The sequence below is a fragment of the Microcebus murinus genome, chromosome 18 (genome assembly GCF_040939455.1).
Source record: "Microcebus murinus isolate Inina chromosome 18, M.murinus_Inina_mat1.0, whole genome shotgun sequence".
NCBI lineage: Eukaryota > Metazoa > Chordata > Mammalia > Primates > Cheirogaleidae > Microcebus > Microcebus murinus.
In genome coordinates, this window is record NC_134121.1 from 35,721,817 (window position 1) to 35,740,046 (window position 18,230).

The following is an 18,230-nucleotide window of genomic DNA, read 5'->3' on the forward strand; positions in this document are numbered from 1 at the left end:
TAAATTTTCTTGAATAAATGTTCCTTTGTTTGATATATGTCCACAGGAAAATCTCTAGAGACTTCATTTAAAAATAACAATTTTCACCAGTCATGGCTGTTTCCTGGGCAGTAGGCACATGCAGACCCTCATGCAGCCATTCCAGAAGTTACCCGTTTTCTTCCCTAGCAATCACCAATATCCTGAGTTGGTTGTGTGTCCATTCAGTCTATATTTTATAATTTATTCCATAGGTAGACAGCCACAAATGCTCTTTTTTTTTTTTTTAAATTGGGGTATTTAACATTGTGGTTCTGAGTGTTACATCTAGCTTGAATTATTTTTAAATTAACTAATTACACCATAATTTGTTTATGGTTTTATTATGTGATTTTACTATAAATCATCCACTTTGTGTGAAACACAGATCATCTTAACTCTAGGATCTAGGGCTTATATCTAGGTAGATTACCAAAGCCCTACCTTCCATTCCCATAATCTGCAACCTCTTCTGCAACCATATTTTCAGATGTAAATTAATGTCCTGGCTTTAAGTCCTGTCTTGATTTCTAACACACACTGCAAAGAATTGCATAAAACTGCAAGTTACAGGTGTAACAGAAAATCCATTTTATCGTGACTTAAATAAATAGGGATATATTTTTTATATAACAAGAATTTGATACTTGGTCTTGAACTGTTACAGATGCTCCACAAAACGATTATGGCCCATGATTTTTTACATATTTCTTTTCTATTCTCCTTTGTTTGTAGACTTTATTTTCAATTAGCAATAACTGTGCCTGGATAAACCTCATTGGCTACTATACTGCCACTGTGCAAAGCTTGTAGACTTTACTTTCAAAGATGATTGTTTCACCTTTAAGCACTGAGTCTCTCTTTCAATCAAAGAGAACGAAAAAGAGTTAAAAGGTCAAGGAAATATGAAGGCTGAGCCTGTCACATTAAAAAGCTTTTTCCCAGTCATCCAATTCTGCTTATGCCTCAGTGGCTTGAAGTGGGTTACAGGGTCATCCTTTTATGTAAGAGAGTCTGGGAGGTAAGTACTTGTAGCTGGGAACATTAAATTCTGCCACGTGACACATGAAAATTTTCTTTTGGGCTGTCTTATTCTTTAAAAATATTAATAAGCATGGTTTTGATTGCCATATGTCCATATTTATAGTTATAAGCTAAAGGTAGGAGAATGGGATTTCTGACATATAATTCAGTCATAGTACTGGAATCAATATGTATTTCTCTTAGCTACTTCATTCTGTTGAGACTGGGATTAATGTCAGAGCATTTGAATTATCATACTTTCTTGTGGGACCAATATTAGAGTTGATAGCAACCTTAAACGTCAATGCATTTGACTTTTTTTTAAATGGCTGAGTAAACAAAGGATATGAAAGTTAATTGCCTTTCCTAAAGTTATAGCTGAGACTAAAAGCTAGTTCTCTTGATTCCCAGTTTATCCAGAGCTTTGTCTGCTATCGTTTTAGTTGGCCTTTCCTTACCTTTCCAAGTATACTGCACAATTGATTGAAGCCTGGGCTGTGACTTAAACACACAAATAATTCTTTACTCATTTAGCCTTATTTAACACCTAACATTTACACCTATTTAATAGGCGCTCCATTTATCTTGTTGATTTCTAAAGCTTAAAAAGTTTCCAGGGTAAATGTTCCGTGTGGATTCTGAAAATTGCTGCATAGACATATCACGTAAACAAGTTTTGACTTTACAGGACAAAATGCAATACACAGAATTTAGTGATTATGTTATGGAATTGAAAGCAGATATAGTCTTATATATTTTTATCTCAAACATAATCAAGATATCAGATCATTTTTATGCCAATGTGCCTATGTAAAAAAGAATATAAGCAATGCAAATATGATTAAACCATTTTTCCTTAACAAGATGAAGTTGTAATCATTTACTAACCAAATTTTAAGAACTTATACCTTTAGTAGGGAGATTAAAAAAATAGACTCAGTAAATATTTCAGAGAGTTCCTAAGAACAGTTTCTCTCATGCTTTAGATATATATTACGTGTGAACTTAATTTTTGTTTCCCATGAGGAATAAGAAGTAATACCAAGTTGACATTTGGATGTTATAAAATCAAATAACAAATATTTCCAGTTATTATAGAGGTAATCATATGAATTTAAAAAGAATTGAGAAAGGAATACTATATAATCTTTTGTGTCTGAAGATCAGTACAGGCTTATATATATATATATATTTTTTTTTTTCAGAAGGAGGTAGGATAAATGCCACTCTAAGAGGACTAAATAAAGATAATTAACTTCAATTTATCTGAAAAAAACATTATTTTTTACTATATATGTATGTGAAAAATAGCTGTAAGCAAATTGTTTTGAAGTGAAAATCCTATCATTTAAATTTTTAATCTATTCCTATTTCTATTCAAATCTGTAAGAGAATATAATTAAGCATCCAGTCCTCTCCTTCAGTTTATGAAGTCTGAAGAAATGTAAATAATATACTACAGATGTCAGGCATCTGGATTAAAATTATTCCTATTTGATAAGATAATACAGGTATTAAATATTTGCCTAAAAACAATTCCTGGTTTTGTTATTTAGTGAAAAAAAAGAAAGTATTTCCAGAGAAGTGATTATTCTCAATATTAAAAGTGAACTCATCAAGTAATGTCATTCTTCTTCTTAGCATATTTGAAAAAAATGCGAAGTCCTTTTCCATCATTTCAAAACTCTGTGTGATCTGGTTTCTAATTATTTCGACTTTTTCTGGGGCCTGTCTCATCCTCCTTGATTCAAAGACTTACGTGTTATTACCTAACAAGTCCTTAGAATCTTTGTACTATCTAGAATGCTCTTTTCCCCAGCCTTTATATGCTTCACATTTTATCACTCAGAAGTTCGCTAAAATGACGTCTTTTCTGAGACGCTTTCTTGCCACTCAATCTAAAACCCAGGAGTTTGCCTTTATATTATCTTTAACCCCCTGGTGATTTTCAGAATTGTTTATTTGTTTGATTAGCTTATTGTTTATTTCTGTCCCACTGACTTCTTCACTAGAATTTAAGGTTCTTGAAAATAGAGGCCCTTTTGTCTCATTCATATTCTTTCACTAATAACAAAAAAATTATACCTGTTATATAAGAGACTTAAGAAATAATTATTGAAATAATGTATTAACAAAACTTGACAGTAGAAAATGCACAGGTAAACTTCAGCAGAAAATCTCAGATTATCAGCCATAAAACCTTAGCACTGAGAGGGCTGTTAGAGACCCTAGTCTTTATTCTATATGTGGGAATATAATAATGCAGACACTTTAGGCTGCTACCCAAGATCATACACTCAAAGGAGCAGAGAATCCAAGTACCTTGTCATGCAAATACTCCTCACTGTTCATTCACCTAACACTAGCTAAGACTGAATTCCTGCCCTGTAGACATAATATACTTAGTTTCATTGACCAGAAGAGTAGACAAGCACTTAGTAGTTTATTGGACTAATTATTTTATTTTGCAAATAATTTTATTGTGAGGAAAAAATAGGGGGTTAAAAATTAAGAGGGGAAAGATTAATAGTTATCATGGAAGCTATACTGTAAAAGATAGGTAAAGTATAACCAAGACCTTGAAAATGAGATAGAACAAATTACTTGGAACTGGGAGAAGTCAAATTTGAGGTATGGGAAACAGTGTTAACAAAAGCTGACTTAGGCATTTTGAGTATAGGATAAATTTTGACAGGTTGTTTTTAATCAGATAATGGGAATTGATGGGGCTAAGATATTGGACATTTATTCAGATGATAACATAATAGAAGTAAAATATCTTAATTAATTTATAAAGGAAAAGCATGAGCACCTTTCTTTTATTCTTTCCTTATGTTACAAGGCTTTTCAAAGTGGTCTTAGGGCTGCGTAGCACTGCTGTGGATGTTTTGCAAATAAATGCCCACTTCTGTCCCTAGGGTATATAGGAGTAATTGAGAAAACATTCCCCAGGTAGATTTTGATGACTTCTTGACTTTTTCCTCCATACTGAAAAAGTCTGTTCTATAAAATGTGTTTTCCTAAACCAACTGGAGTAACATTTTACAAAATGGGTTTACCTTTACATAAAGTGGCCACTATGCTAAAACTATTTGATTACTAAAGAGGGGAGGATATTATAAATAAAATATTTAAATAATAAGTTAACCCAAATATATATGTTAGTTAAGTCATCATGGTTTTTTTTTTCTTTTTCTGTTTTTTTTTGTTTTTTTGAGACAGAGTCTCACTTTGTTGCCCAGGCTAGAGGGAGTGCCATGGCGTCAGCCTAGCTCACAGCAACCTCAAACTCCTGGGCTCAAGCAATCCTACTGCCTCAGTCTCCCAAGTAGCTGGGACTACAGGCATGTGCCACCAGGCCCGGCTAATTTTTTCTATATATATATTAGTTGACCAATTAATTTATTTCTATTTATAGTAGAGACGGGGTCTTGCTCTTGCTCAGGCTGGTTTCGAACTCCTGACCTCAAGCAATCCTCCCACCTCAGCCTCCCAGAGAGCTGGGATTACAGGCGTGAGCCACCATGCCCGGCCTCATCATGGTTTTTAAAACAGAGTTATTAATTTCAATGTTTAAAAAATTTCATATGTAATTTTAAAGAGACTAAAGATCACTTGCCAGTTGCCCACCTATGGGAAAAAGTCAACCTCACAATTTATATATCTGTTGTTGCAATAAAAAATTATGAAAGATGTCCAAATGTGTAAAATAACATATATAAGACAAAACAAAAATAAAACTTTTACTTTTTATCCTTAATTCTTTCCACTGGTCTTGTAGTCTGTAGTTTCCTCCCAGAGATAGATATTCTTTTATTTTACTATATGGAGATGTTTTCAGATATTATGATTTCTTCACATACTCATGAAAATCCAGGTTACAAAGGGTTTTCTAGCTTGTGAAAGTTTCCCATGGATGCTCTTTTATGGTGTCTTCGTTGTTTTCCTGTAGGAGGAAACTTATAATACAGAAATTTGTTCCAGGACCTATTCATCTCTTTATGGAAGTTATAATCTAATAAACTAATGTATATTCAGGGATGCAAGGAGCCATTAATATCTATCTTTGCAAACCATCTACTATAGAAAGAAAGAAGAATGAAAATAAAGAGAAACAAAACAAAACACAAATCTTACAAAATGTTGCTTCTTCTGTAATGTTACCTGGTTAATATCTCCGCTATCCATTAAGTTGTTCAGCTTGGGAGTCAAATTACTCCTGCCTCTCAGTCTTTCCTTAACTATACCTCTCTAACTCTGTATGAATGTTCTCCTTCCTCATCTTCTTCTCTACTCCAAGCATGCTCTAGTTGTCATCTTTCTTCTGAAACTATTTTTAAAATCTGTTCCTTCTCCCCCCTTCATTATATATTATGCATTCATGTTTTCAAAACACAAAACTTCAGGTTACTTCCTCCTTTAAAAAGCTTTCAATAGCTCCACCTCCAGATCCTATAAACCATGAAATCTAAATTTCTTATTTTATATAAGGCACTCTCTAATCTGTCTCTTGGCTGCTATCACTCTTTGGTTCTAGCTATTTTCTTAAAGATACCACTTCAACTCTTATCATAATGACTTATTCACAGTTCCCCAAATGTACCCTACTCATTTTTCATCTGTCTACTTTTATACAAGTTTTTCTCTCTCTAGAAAGCTATTTCCCTTTCATTTATTTGAAAATACCTCATTCTATCTATAAGACTCAGCTCAAGGATTTCCTGTATTTCTATTAATAGATCTATCATTGACATACCCAAGCAGAGCTGATAAGCTTTGAGTCTGAATTCTTTCAGAATCAATATTATACCCAATATTGCTAGTACTTAGCCTATCAATTTACATGTTGTAGGTCTCAGTTAATTTTCAACAAAGCAAATGTGAACAAAGAAATATAATACTATATGACATGAGTCATTATTCCCAACAAGAACAAACCTACCCTGCAAAGAAAAGTATAATCTGGGACTAGGTTGGTCCATATGCATGGTTTAACTAAACTGGGCAGAGTTCATGATTACAGAGCCTGCAATATTTTCAGTTTGGACTTTGATAATACAAGGTCATAAGATGATTCTTTAGTTGAATGCCTTTTACCACTCACTCAGGATTTTCTAGAGGTAACAAAGCAAGACAGCAGCACAGCTGATCACTAGAAAAGCTATTAACAAGTTCGGAGTATAGTGTTTGGTTGTCATGATTCTACCACTGTTGTCAAATTTGTAAAATCCATTACATCTATATGGTGTTATTCAGACTAAAAATCAGATTCCTGTTGCAATGTGAAATTTGTTCTCAATGCATGCATTTTAGAAGATGATTATACTAGCTAAGTAGCGACCAAACATTAGATTGTAAAAATGTGTTTAATAAAAACAGAATGTTTTTGCATACAAAAGCACATAAACCTCAGTAAATCTTAAAATACTAGTAATAAAAACCAACATGGAAATTTACAAATAAGTTCAAACTACCAAGCAATATGTTAGCATAAAGTAGTGGAATTTTTCTTATCTGGTATTCATGGCAGCTTTATTTCTAGTATAAATTTAACTTCTTATGTTGACTGGATCAGTTGAGTTTGGGATATTTAAAAAATATTTTTTCCTGAGGGTCCTGAAAATGTGAAGGTTTTGCTGAAACATATGTTCGGTGTGAACATTCTGTCCTGGTGCTCCAGGTTCTGCTTTAACATTCACACCTAAAAGGAAGGTATCAGTAGTGTGGGATGGGGATGGAAAAGTACTTCTTGAGTAACTAGTGTCTGTCAGGAACTATACTTGACATTTCTTCATATGCCATTTTTAAGAACTTGCAATTAATACATAAGATTATTAATACTCCAGTTTACATATAAGGCTATAGAAGCCCATGAATTTTTTTTTAAGTCCTTAAACAAGATTACATATTAGTAAATGCAGACAGAATTGAAAATTAAAGTCTTCTTTTACGATCCTTTTAGTTTGGGTTCATAAGAAATTCCTCTATGATTCAGACATGCCACTGTAGCTTCTGTGGAATAATGAAGAATTTGAAGTTTAACAAGTGAAGTTTGGAGGACAGTTTCTTGATTGTCAAGAGAAGAAAATGTTTCAAGGAGATAATATTCAATTATTAAGACAGAAAATTGTCAGTAAATTGCTTGGCATTAGGAACTTTAATGGACAAATTATGAATTTTGTCTCATGGACGAGCAAACCAAGACTTTGAAGATTACATTTTGAATCAGTCAGGGTGGGCAAACAAAAGCAACAAAAGCTACTTCCTTATTTATGCTAGCTTGTTTTTCTCTTCTTTGCATCATCTTCATTCCAGAATCTAGTTTGACACAGGAAATGAGAGAATCCTGGGAATCACAAGTGACCCATATACTCATGTTTCATTAGCTAAGCCTGACCAGCTAAACCCTGTCTCAATGATGAGGGAATGTAAAACCCACTCTCCCTACTCCAAAGAGAAAAGTAGAAATGAATGACCAGTAAGCAATATAATCTTCCATAAATATCTTTATCTAATTTCATATCACATGAATGAGTGAGCCAGATTTAAACAGAAAGTTTAACTCCAGAGCCAATATTTTTTCAAAGGAAACAATAAACAGAGTGAAAAGGCAACCTGTGGAATGGGGGAAATATTTACAATCTATGTATATAATATGGGGTTCATATTCAAAATATATAGGGAACTTGGTAGAAAAAACGACTTGATTAAAAAATTGGGCAAAGGACTTTAATAGTCATTTCTCAAAAGAGAACATACAAATGGTTAACAAGTACATGAAAAGGTGTTCAACATCCCTAATCACCAGTGATGTGCAGATCAAAACCACAATGAGACATCACCTTACTTCATATCTGATAGAATGGACATTATTGAAAAGAAAAAATGATAGCAAATGTTGGTAAAGATGTGGAGAAAAGAATCCTTGTTCACTGTTGGCAGGAATATTAATTAGTACAGACATTAAGAAAAAAGTACAGCTGATGCAGTGGTTCAGTGCTGTAATCCCAGTACTTTGGAGGTGGAGGCAGGAAGATTGCTTGAAGCTAGCAGTTCAAGACCAACCTGGGCAAAATAGAGAGACGCCATCTCTAAAAAAAGAAAAGTATGGAGGTTCCTCAAAAAATTAAAAATAGAGCTAGCATATGATCCAGGAATCCCACTTCTGAGTATATATTCAGCAGAAATAAAATCAGTATGTCAAAAAGATATTCATGCTCCCATGTTTATTGAAGCATTATTCACAATAACTAAGATACAGGAATAACCTAATGTCCCTTGATGGATTAATGGATAAAGAAAATGTGAAATACATATGACCGCACGTATACACACACAAGAGATTACTAGTCAGTGTTACAAAATAAGCAAATACTTTTTTGGGACATTTAGGACAATGTGGACCGTACCTGGAGGATACTATGCTAACTTATGTGAGGCAGACACAAAGCAATAAATATTGTATAATTTCACTTAGATATGGAATGTAAAATAGTCAAATTGATAGATGCAGAGAGTAAAATAGTGGTTTCCAGAGGCTGAGTGAAGGGGGGAATGGAGAGATGTTGGTCAAGGAGTACAAAGTTTCAGTTATACAAGATGAACCAGTTCAGGGGATCTGGTGCAGAGCAATGTGAATATAGTTAACAATATTGCATTGCATACTTGAAATTTGCTAAGGTAGTAAATATTAAGTATTCTAATGGCAAAAAAAAAGAAAAAGAGAAAAGAAAATGGTAACTATATAAGGTGACGGATGTTAACTTGATTATGGCAATTATTTCACAATGTATATCTATATTAAAATATCAATTTGTACATCTTAAATATATACAATTTTTATTTGTCATTTATACGTCAATAAAGATGGGATGAGGATAGAACCAATGCTTTTTAACATCTACATTACATTTTATCTCACATAATAATAGCTGGCATTCTATTTGTCAAGCACTTTGCTAAACACTTTGCATGGATTTTCTCATCGAGCTCTTGTCAATCCAATAAGGATAATACTTTTAGCTTCACCATTTTTCAAATGATATTTTGTTTTCAAATCTTGAAGGGATGGATTATCTTACTTAAATCACACTGCTAATTCATGGTATCTGACAACAGAGCCAAATTCTTAATGAATACCAAAATGAAAAGCAGTGAAGTATTAAAGATACATCAGATATAGATTAATTCCTAGATCTTACAGCCAAATTAGAACATCTGTTTTGAAAAACAACATGGCATAATCATATGTCAATGCATAAGGATGGCTACACACTCAGAAGAATAACAGAGAAATTATAAGTGACTGTCTTTATAATCTGTCTACTTGGGGTTACATGAGGTGCTATTTCTTCACCTAAGGTTCAAACCTAAGCCCTTTTCTCCTGTATAGTTTTTAATAGTAATCCATTCCATGATTCTAAATCATTACCCTAAAACTTTAGCTACAATGCTATGTTATTCCTTTCATATAGCTAAATATTTGGTTTTCATTCTGGATTTTTTTTGTTATTGTTTTTGTTTGTTCATTTGCACCCTGCTAAATTATTTTAACTCAGTGTACTCAGCCTCAAACCTCTTTCAGTTATATCCTTTTTTACGCGGAATCCCTAGTTCTTTCTATATATAATAATTTTGTTTTAAAAGCCACTTATATATGATAACAGAGCAACTACAACAAAAACAATTTACATATATATTTCTAATTCTTATCAGCAGCTATTTTAAGAACAACATAGACTAACTCCTTTAATTTTTCAATGACCTTATATGTCATTATTGCCCCATTTCACAGATGAGGAGGTAGAGGCACAGGGTTATGTGACAGGTAGTGATGGAGGCTAAAATTCAAAGCAATTTGTCTTTGATCTCTGCAGGTTCAATTTCTAAAATAAACAGCCTTCAAAATTTGGCAATTTCCTTTGAAACAATTTTCCCACATTAGGAAATATATACAGAAGAAAATGGGGAAAAAAACATATTCACTGTAGTGTTAATTAACAGATTAATTGATTATGTAATATTTGACAGTATAACAAATAAATGAAAAAGTTAAAATAATAGCATACTACATAAAAATGTCTATATAATGTTATACTACTATCAAAAATGTTGAGTATCAGAATTGCATATGCTGAAAATATTTATGCTTTATTATCCAATGCATATTTTATTAATATCTAACATGTGCTAAAACCTAGTAATATTTAGAACAAGATAGATAAGAACCGTGCATTCTTGCACTTATATTCTGGTTAGAGATAGTAGAGAAGTAAACAAATTAAGTAATTATATAGTGTTACTATTAAAGATAAAGAACAGGGCAAAATTATGTCACCACATTAAGTAAATGCTTATAAATTACACATACTTGCATTAAACAAAAAGTAATTCACAATGAAGGATTCAGTCTTTATTTTTGGTCATGACATGATACTGGATTTATATCTCCTTTAAATTTTCTTTAATATGTTTAATTAGAAAAAGACAAATACCTCAGTTGAAAAATAGGCAAAGAAAATGAAAAGCTGGTTTACAAAATAATACATTTAAATAACCAGTTAACAAGAATAAATAATACTTCAGGGAAAATTGCATGCACATGATTAGGTTAAGTCACTGTCTTATATGCTTTCCTACTACTGTGCAGCACTTATTATTATTTGCAATTATAAAGCCACTTTGGTGCATTGTTATTTTTAATTTTGTTGCAATCTAGATTACACATTTCTGGAAAGCAGGAACCATGTCTATCTACTTTGTACCTCCTGCCCCACTAAGTCCCTGCACAGGGATAGAAGGTGATAGTAACATAGTAGGCCAAGAATGTGAGTAAACATTTGTTGAATAAATTAATTTGAATGATAGCATTTCAATTAAGTAAATAAATTTAAATTAATACAATAGAACATTTTTTCTTGATTACTCAAGAGAAGTTGAAAATTATAAAAATCAATGTTAGTTTCCTCTTGCTTGCATGGAAATAAATTGATAAAAATTGTTTTCTGAAAGTCGATTTGCAAAATGTTTAAAGGATCTTCAAGAAAGATCTCTTTCAAACAAATAAACAACACCATGAAGGCAACAGGAACTCTGCTCATCTGATACTCCTGCTGGCTCTGTAATCCCCTCAATAAAAGCTGTACTGGAAGTCTTAGGGAAATCCAAAAAAACAACTTTAAATAAAAAGATTCTCTTTCAATTCTGTAAGCTCCATATGAGTCTCTCGAAAGAAAACAATAAAATCAGTGTATAAGAAATTTATGTATAAGATTGTTTATTATAGAATACTTATAAAGGATAGATTTATCTCTTTGTGGTGGGATTGTATATGACATTCTTTTCTTCATGGCTTTTCTGAAGGTTTTCACAATTACTATAAGTTCTTTTTACCATCTGTGAAACATTTTAAAACAGATTTATTTATATGTGTATGATTTTTATATTTTAGCATTATAATGCATGTTGAAAGTCTATTATAGAAAATAAGATAGAGAATTAATGCCAGGTAGCAAGTACAAGTCCTCTCAGAGATGAAGGAATATGTTAATAATGATAATTTAGAACTATGGAAACGCAAAGGGGGTTAAGCCTGGGAGACTGCTAGAGAAGCTGGAATTCAAAGGGAATCCTGAAGACTTGATAGAACAAAGACCTGTGATTATGATGGAGATGAAGTTAAGGAGGAAATTAAGGAGTTACTAGGGCAGCCAGAAGCATGGGACACATATTGTAGCATTGAAATTTATATTTAGTTCTGAGTATTTTAGTATTAATTGCTTATGTGTTACTATCTTGGGGTTTGCTGAGCTTCCTGGATTATTGTATTAACCTCTTTTGTTTAGCTTTGGAAAATTCAATTATTGTCACTTCAAATATTGTTTCTATCCATTCACTTTTATTCTTTCTTTTGAATCCCAATTGTATGCTGGCTTGTTAGTTCATTTGATAAAGATAAATTAAAAAATCGTAAAATCAACCAAAGAAAATAAAAGATATATCTTAACATGCACAACAATAAAAGTAATGACTAACTACGAAAGGAAAAAAAAATATTAGAAATCCTGGATCAAATGGTAGATCTAGTCCCAGCGTGGTACCTCACGCTTGTAATCCTAGCACTCTGGGAGGCTGAGGCAAGAGGATCCTTTGAGCTCAGGAGTTTGAGATCAGCCTGAGCAAGAGCTAGACCCTGTCTCTACTAAAAAAATAGTGGGTGAATCGCTGGATGTCTTTTACTCTTCTCATAAGGGCACCAGTCCTATTGGATTAGGCCCCACCCTAGTGACCTCATTTAACCTTAATTACCTCTTCAAAGGGCCCTACCCTCAAATATAGTGGTATTCTAAGGTATTAAGAATTAAAACTTCAGCGTATGAATTTTGAAGAGACAGTTCAGTGCACAACATCCATCTTTAAAATGGAAAAAGAAAATACAATTCAACATGGAATTCTATAAATATCTTGAAAATATCTTTCAAAAATGCATGGAGGAAAAAGCATTTTCACACAAAGATTGGAGAAATTATCTTAAACGGGTCTTTAAGAATTGAAAAAGTAAAGGCAATTTTCTAAGGAGAAATAAAATGATCCTAAAAGGAAATGGAAATGCAAGGGAAAATGAAGAACATCAGAAAAAGTAAACATGAAGTTAAATAAAAACAAATATTCATTTTATAAAATGTGGTATAATTTAAATTATATTCAGAACCGAAATTAAGAACAATCATAATAAAAACAGCATACGGGAATTTAAAGTTTCTATAATTCCAGGTGCATTAAGAATATGGCAAGACTCATAACTTGCATTAGAATTTAAAAAGTCAAGGGTGCATGTAATCTCTGAGAATGGTAAGAGAGTATATATCTTACCAGTTAATGAAAGTAATACATGGAATAATAAGGAATAATAAAAATATAAGGTAAATTCAAAGATGTAAATAAAGGGGAATAAAACAACATAAACTAATGAGTCAAAAAGATTGATAAACCTGATTCTCTAGTAGTTATGTTAAATATAAATAATCTAAATCATACTTCACATAAAATACAACTACCAAAATGGGTTGAGCAAAACTATATTATAAAGGATATTCTTTAAATATATATGTGATATACATATATTTTATATAATATATTATATATATTACTTAAAAATTCAAAGTTAAAGAGTAGAAAAAAGACTATGCGAACACTGCCTGTGAAGAATGTGGTACAACTAAACAAATATCAGAGACTTTATGAGAAAAAGCATTACTAGAGATAAAGAAGAACATTCCTTAATGATAAAGCCATCAATAGAACATCAATATATAATCTTAAATTTATATGCACACAAAAATATAGGATCAAGGTATATAAAGAAGCTATTGCTATAGCAAAAAGGGAAAATGTAAACATTTACTAGCATAAAGGGACATATTTAGACACTATTCTCTGTAACTGATAGAAAAAGCAGTGCAGATATGGGACATAAAAACAGCACAATTAACAAACTTGACATAACTGATTTATACACAGGGTGGCCATAAAGTCTTGAATCACGCATAATATTGGGAGAAGGAAGGGAGTAGGAAGAGGGTTCATTACATGTTAATAATACTGCATTTCCTAATCGGAAGGCTGGCTACATGGAAACTCTGAGCTTTCTGTATATATATTTTGATTCACTTATAAGTACAACAATTCACAGAGATTTTCATGCAATCTGCTTTTAAAATTATTCCCAGCCAGTATTCTTCAGTGGACCAAAATTTCTCTGGTCTATATTTGGGAGCTTTTTCATTATTTGAAAATTACTTTAACTCTCTGAAGGCATATAAAGCTCACATAATTGCTCCTAATTTATAAAGATTCTTTATTTCCATAGTGGTAGAATTCCATTTGTCATACATTATATTATGCTTTTATCAAAACTTCCTCCATTGTGTTCCATTCCCCATATTTCAGTGAAAGATGAAGAATAGAAAATTCTGGTGTTTTCTGAGCCAGTCACATATCTTGCCTAATCATGAAAAAAACTGTGGTGGATACATAACCCAATTTTTCTGTAAGGAAACAGATACAGAAAACATCAATGACTCATCTTAAAGTAATTAAGTTGTAAAAGCAGTATTTAGGCACAAATCTACTTCATCTTTTTCATTCTTTTTTTCTTTAGATATAATAAAGTCATTAAGCTTTTTTTTTTCTTTCAAATTTTAAAACACTTTAAAGCCCTCCATTAATTTTATTTAAAACAGGAAAAAATGCTTGCTTCAGTTACTACCCGCAGCAATCAAAAAGCTTTGGCACCTTTAAAAGAATTGCACAAAACAGCATGCATCAAGGTGGAAGGCAAACATCTTTTTGGCAACCTAGACAAAGAAGACAGTTATTATTAATATCTAGTTTAGATAAAGTTCCCATTTCAAAAGGAATTTTTAGAACTAGACTGAAGATACAAATGGTGTGATAATGATAGGAACTGGTGTCCTGGCCAGTGGGACCTTCTGTTACTTGCGGGGGTCAACGGGGACCTTGCCTGAAAGAGATGGGCGAGAGAAAGGAACCAGACCAAGCAAAGGGTTGTCAAGGTCTGCTTTACTTAGATCCTTTGTTGGTTTTATAAGCATACAGAAACAATGAAGTAGGGAGGGGCAGTGGGGGGTTAGGGTTGATCAATTACAAACAGCCTCAGGCAGCAAGCCTGGAATATCTTTCAGTTTTTTCCTGGAACGGGTCGTTAAGCACTTTTTGGCAACTCAGGGTATTTTCTGCTCAGGGTATTTCCGGGTTAAGAACTTCAAAGGCCTGGGTTCCCAACAAACTGGTTTAGGACTTAAGGGTTAAGAGATACCAAATTAAGACAGCTTTGTAGCATCCTGAGATTATTACCTCTAGACATTTAAGAATCCACCAACCTCTATCTAATGTTAGCCTGGTCTCATATGAATGTGTGCCATGCATTACCTTTGGAATGTGATCCTTGGCCTGGTTTTAGGCCTCAAATTATATATCGCATATATATATGTACGTATGTATATAATATATATGATATATTGTGTATATACATATATACTGACTTCTTCATAGATTAAGTTTCATGAAAATTCTAATTCTATATTCTACTAAAAATTTTGGCTTTCACTAACACCAGCTTTCTACAGATAATTGCGATTTTCATATTTTTCTGTAGGAGATTTTACCTGTTCATCATCAGAGATGTTTTGAATTTGTACTATCCTTGATGCCAATTAAATATTATTGGTTTTTCTTCATCATTATCAAACTAAGCTGTTGTGGGTATTTTGATTAATCCTTTTATTGGGCAGTGTATTTATGACAATGATATTATACATGTATGTTTTGCAGTTAAATTGTGAATTCCCCATAAACCTGTTAACCCTTTGCACTTGGACGAGTGTGGATAATGTCGAGTGGATGATGAGAAAAAAGCAAGAGAGTGCAAAGGGTTAAAAGAGATGATATATAGTCACTGAAAAATTTATTTGTAGAGACATTTTATATTTGATGGATTGTCTGTGAATTCATTTTATTTAATCTATTGCAATATATTAATACTATCAAAGTAATAGTATTAAGAGAATAAATACAAAATAAAAACGTTTGCTTCTCCATATTGAAAATAAAGGAAGATATTTCTCTCCTCTCCTTTTTCTTAGAACATTTACTTTTAGAAAACTTGTAACTACATAAGTACTTTCTTTTCTCTTTGAAATGCATGAAAATCATTTTAAAAACTAGATAGACCTTTATGACCTAGGAAAATCTCAGGTACATAGAGTCATCTCTTTGAAATGTAAACATCAAGAGAGATAGCACACATATCTGCCAGCTATTGTGAGAGCTTAGGAGCCTAACTTCAGTGGGTGCCTTGCTCCAAGATGCAAAACCTACCTCCTGTCATAAAAATATGAAAAGTGTGTTTACTTTTGAATAAAGCCAATTAGCTAACATTATTGGCCACCTCACTTTATCAGGTGAATCTGGGATGAACTATTTAATATGTATGACAAATGGTGCTGTCAAATCTCCTTGCTTGAGGACTAGCTATTGTTTAGCTTGAAAATATGTATGTAAAGGGTTGCATTTATTTGGCTATATAAAAAGGTAAAATTTGTTTTTATAATCTCTTAGTAGATGCCTGTGACATGCATCATATTCAGATTTCATGCTTATTTAATAACAAAACTGTTTTCTCTCTCAATTACCTTTATGGACAGGTTCTCTAGGTTTGGAGAGGACTTTTTAAAAATATATTTTCCCACCACAGCTCTCTAGGTTATTTTTAAATTTGTAGGGTTTTGCAAAAACTGATAGGGTAGATGGGCTGGCTGCCGGGTATTTTACCCTACCCATTTTGGGTCAGTCCATTTGAGAACTGAGATGGTCTCAATTCTTGCCTCCTCAGTTTATCTGTATATTTTTCTCCTTTCTATCTTTGCAAATATCTTTCTCCTTCCAATGTTACTGACAAAATATTTGCAGTGGCTGAGAGTTTGGCTGAAAGTACTATGAAGAGAGTTTAATAAAATAGAGACTTTCAATGTGCTGTGTTCTATTTAGCTATAACAAATTCAGTGTTTTTCTTTTGGACTTAAATTTATTGGACCTATAGTGTTTACAAAAAATCATACAAAACATGAAGTGTTTTAATTACAGTCTGTGACATAAACATAAGTTTCATTGTTAGCATTTTCTAAAAATGTATCTGTTAAGAGATTCATTTTGTTCATAGATTGGTGAGAGGAGCATTAAAAAGCTATTTCAAATGTTTTAATGAAAGTTAAATTAAAAATAGGATTTGATTTTCAATTTTTTATTGCTTAACAAACCCTTTTTTAGTAATGGATCTATTTTAAAAATGAGTTCTGTGACAATTATGTGCCACTGTCATTGTTGCAGTAGACTGAGTCTCCTCTAAATGTAAAATTAAGTTTAACTATGAATATTTTAATACAGAGTTCTCTCTTGACTCATTTAACCAATACAATTGGCATTTTTAGCAAAACTATTTTACCTCTTATATATTTCTCATTTTCCTCAATCTTCATTCTCATCTGGGGTGTCCTTGAATTGATTCAGAGGAAAGTAGTTTTCCTTCACAATGAAGCATCATATTTCACCTAACTCAATCAGTTGTACTGAGTGCTTACTATATGTCAGGTATCATCCTAGATACTGAGAAAACAGTATGAAATATAACAAAGTCTACTGGGACAAAGAAAGTCAGGTGGTTTATAGTGAATTATTACTACTCCAGAAGAAAGGCCCCAACAGGGAACAGTTTTGACAAATGAACAATTGGCAAAGGAGCGAAGCAAGGGAGCTATAATACCAAGGAGAGTGGCAAAGAACTTTAACTCAACACTTCATAAGAAGCTTGTGAGCCTAAAGGCATAGAGGTATTGTGCTTGAGACTTTTTTTCTGTTCTGATTCAAGCACCTTTCACAAGTGTTAAAAGCAATGTGAGTACTTTGCCCCAGGAAAAGAAAGATTGGGAGAATTTTTCAGTATATTCTAACTTATTAGAAAAGTCAGAGTTTCCAGCTAGCATGAGAAGATCTGTGTGTATGTGCTTGAGTGTCCATGTGGGATTGTGTGTATAAAGCCCCAGAAACTAGGTCAGCATAGAGTACTGGTTTGATTCTGTAAATGAATACTTATTGTCATAAAATGTTATAATATTAATATCTGTTAATAACATAATTATATTAAATTATAAATATTTTAAAATATTTTAACATAACACTTTATTTTCTCAGCTTTAATTTCTAATATGGTAAATATAAATAGATATAAACTAAATAAAACTGTACTTTGGGATCTTCAATTATTTTTAAGGCAATAGAGGAATACTAAAAGCAACAACTTTTAGAACTTCCGGTAGAGTATCACTAAAGGTTACTGTGAGTCTGGAGTTAAGAAGCTATAATACAATACATGAGTAAATAACAAGAGTCATTTAGAAAAAAAAGGCTTCTGTACTTGGGTTTAGGTATAATCCCAAATTGTCCATGTGGGGTGGATACTGGCTGTAGTGACAGATGTGAGAACCACAACAGATGGGACTGGGGAGAGAGGCATTAGCACCTACCCCAGAACTGGTAACATTTACAAAACCTGTTGAGATCTGCCCTATGAACTCATCAGAACCTGTAAGAACAGGAACAATCCTATCTCTTGG

The 18,230-nt window shown here is 32.5% G+C and overlaps 1 pseudogene; it reads right to left on the reverse strand.

Moving 5' to 3' along the window:
- Positions 1 to 744: 744 nt before the first annotated feature.
- Positions 745 to 826, reverse strand: LOC142862232 (uncharacterized; annotated as a pseudogene).
- Positions 827 to 18,230: the final 17,404 nt, after the last annotated feature.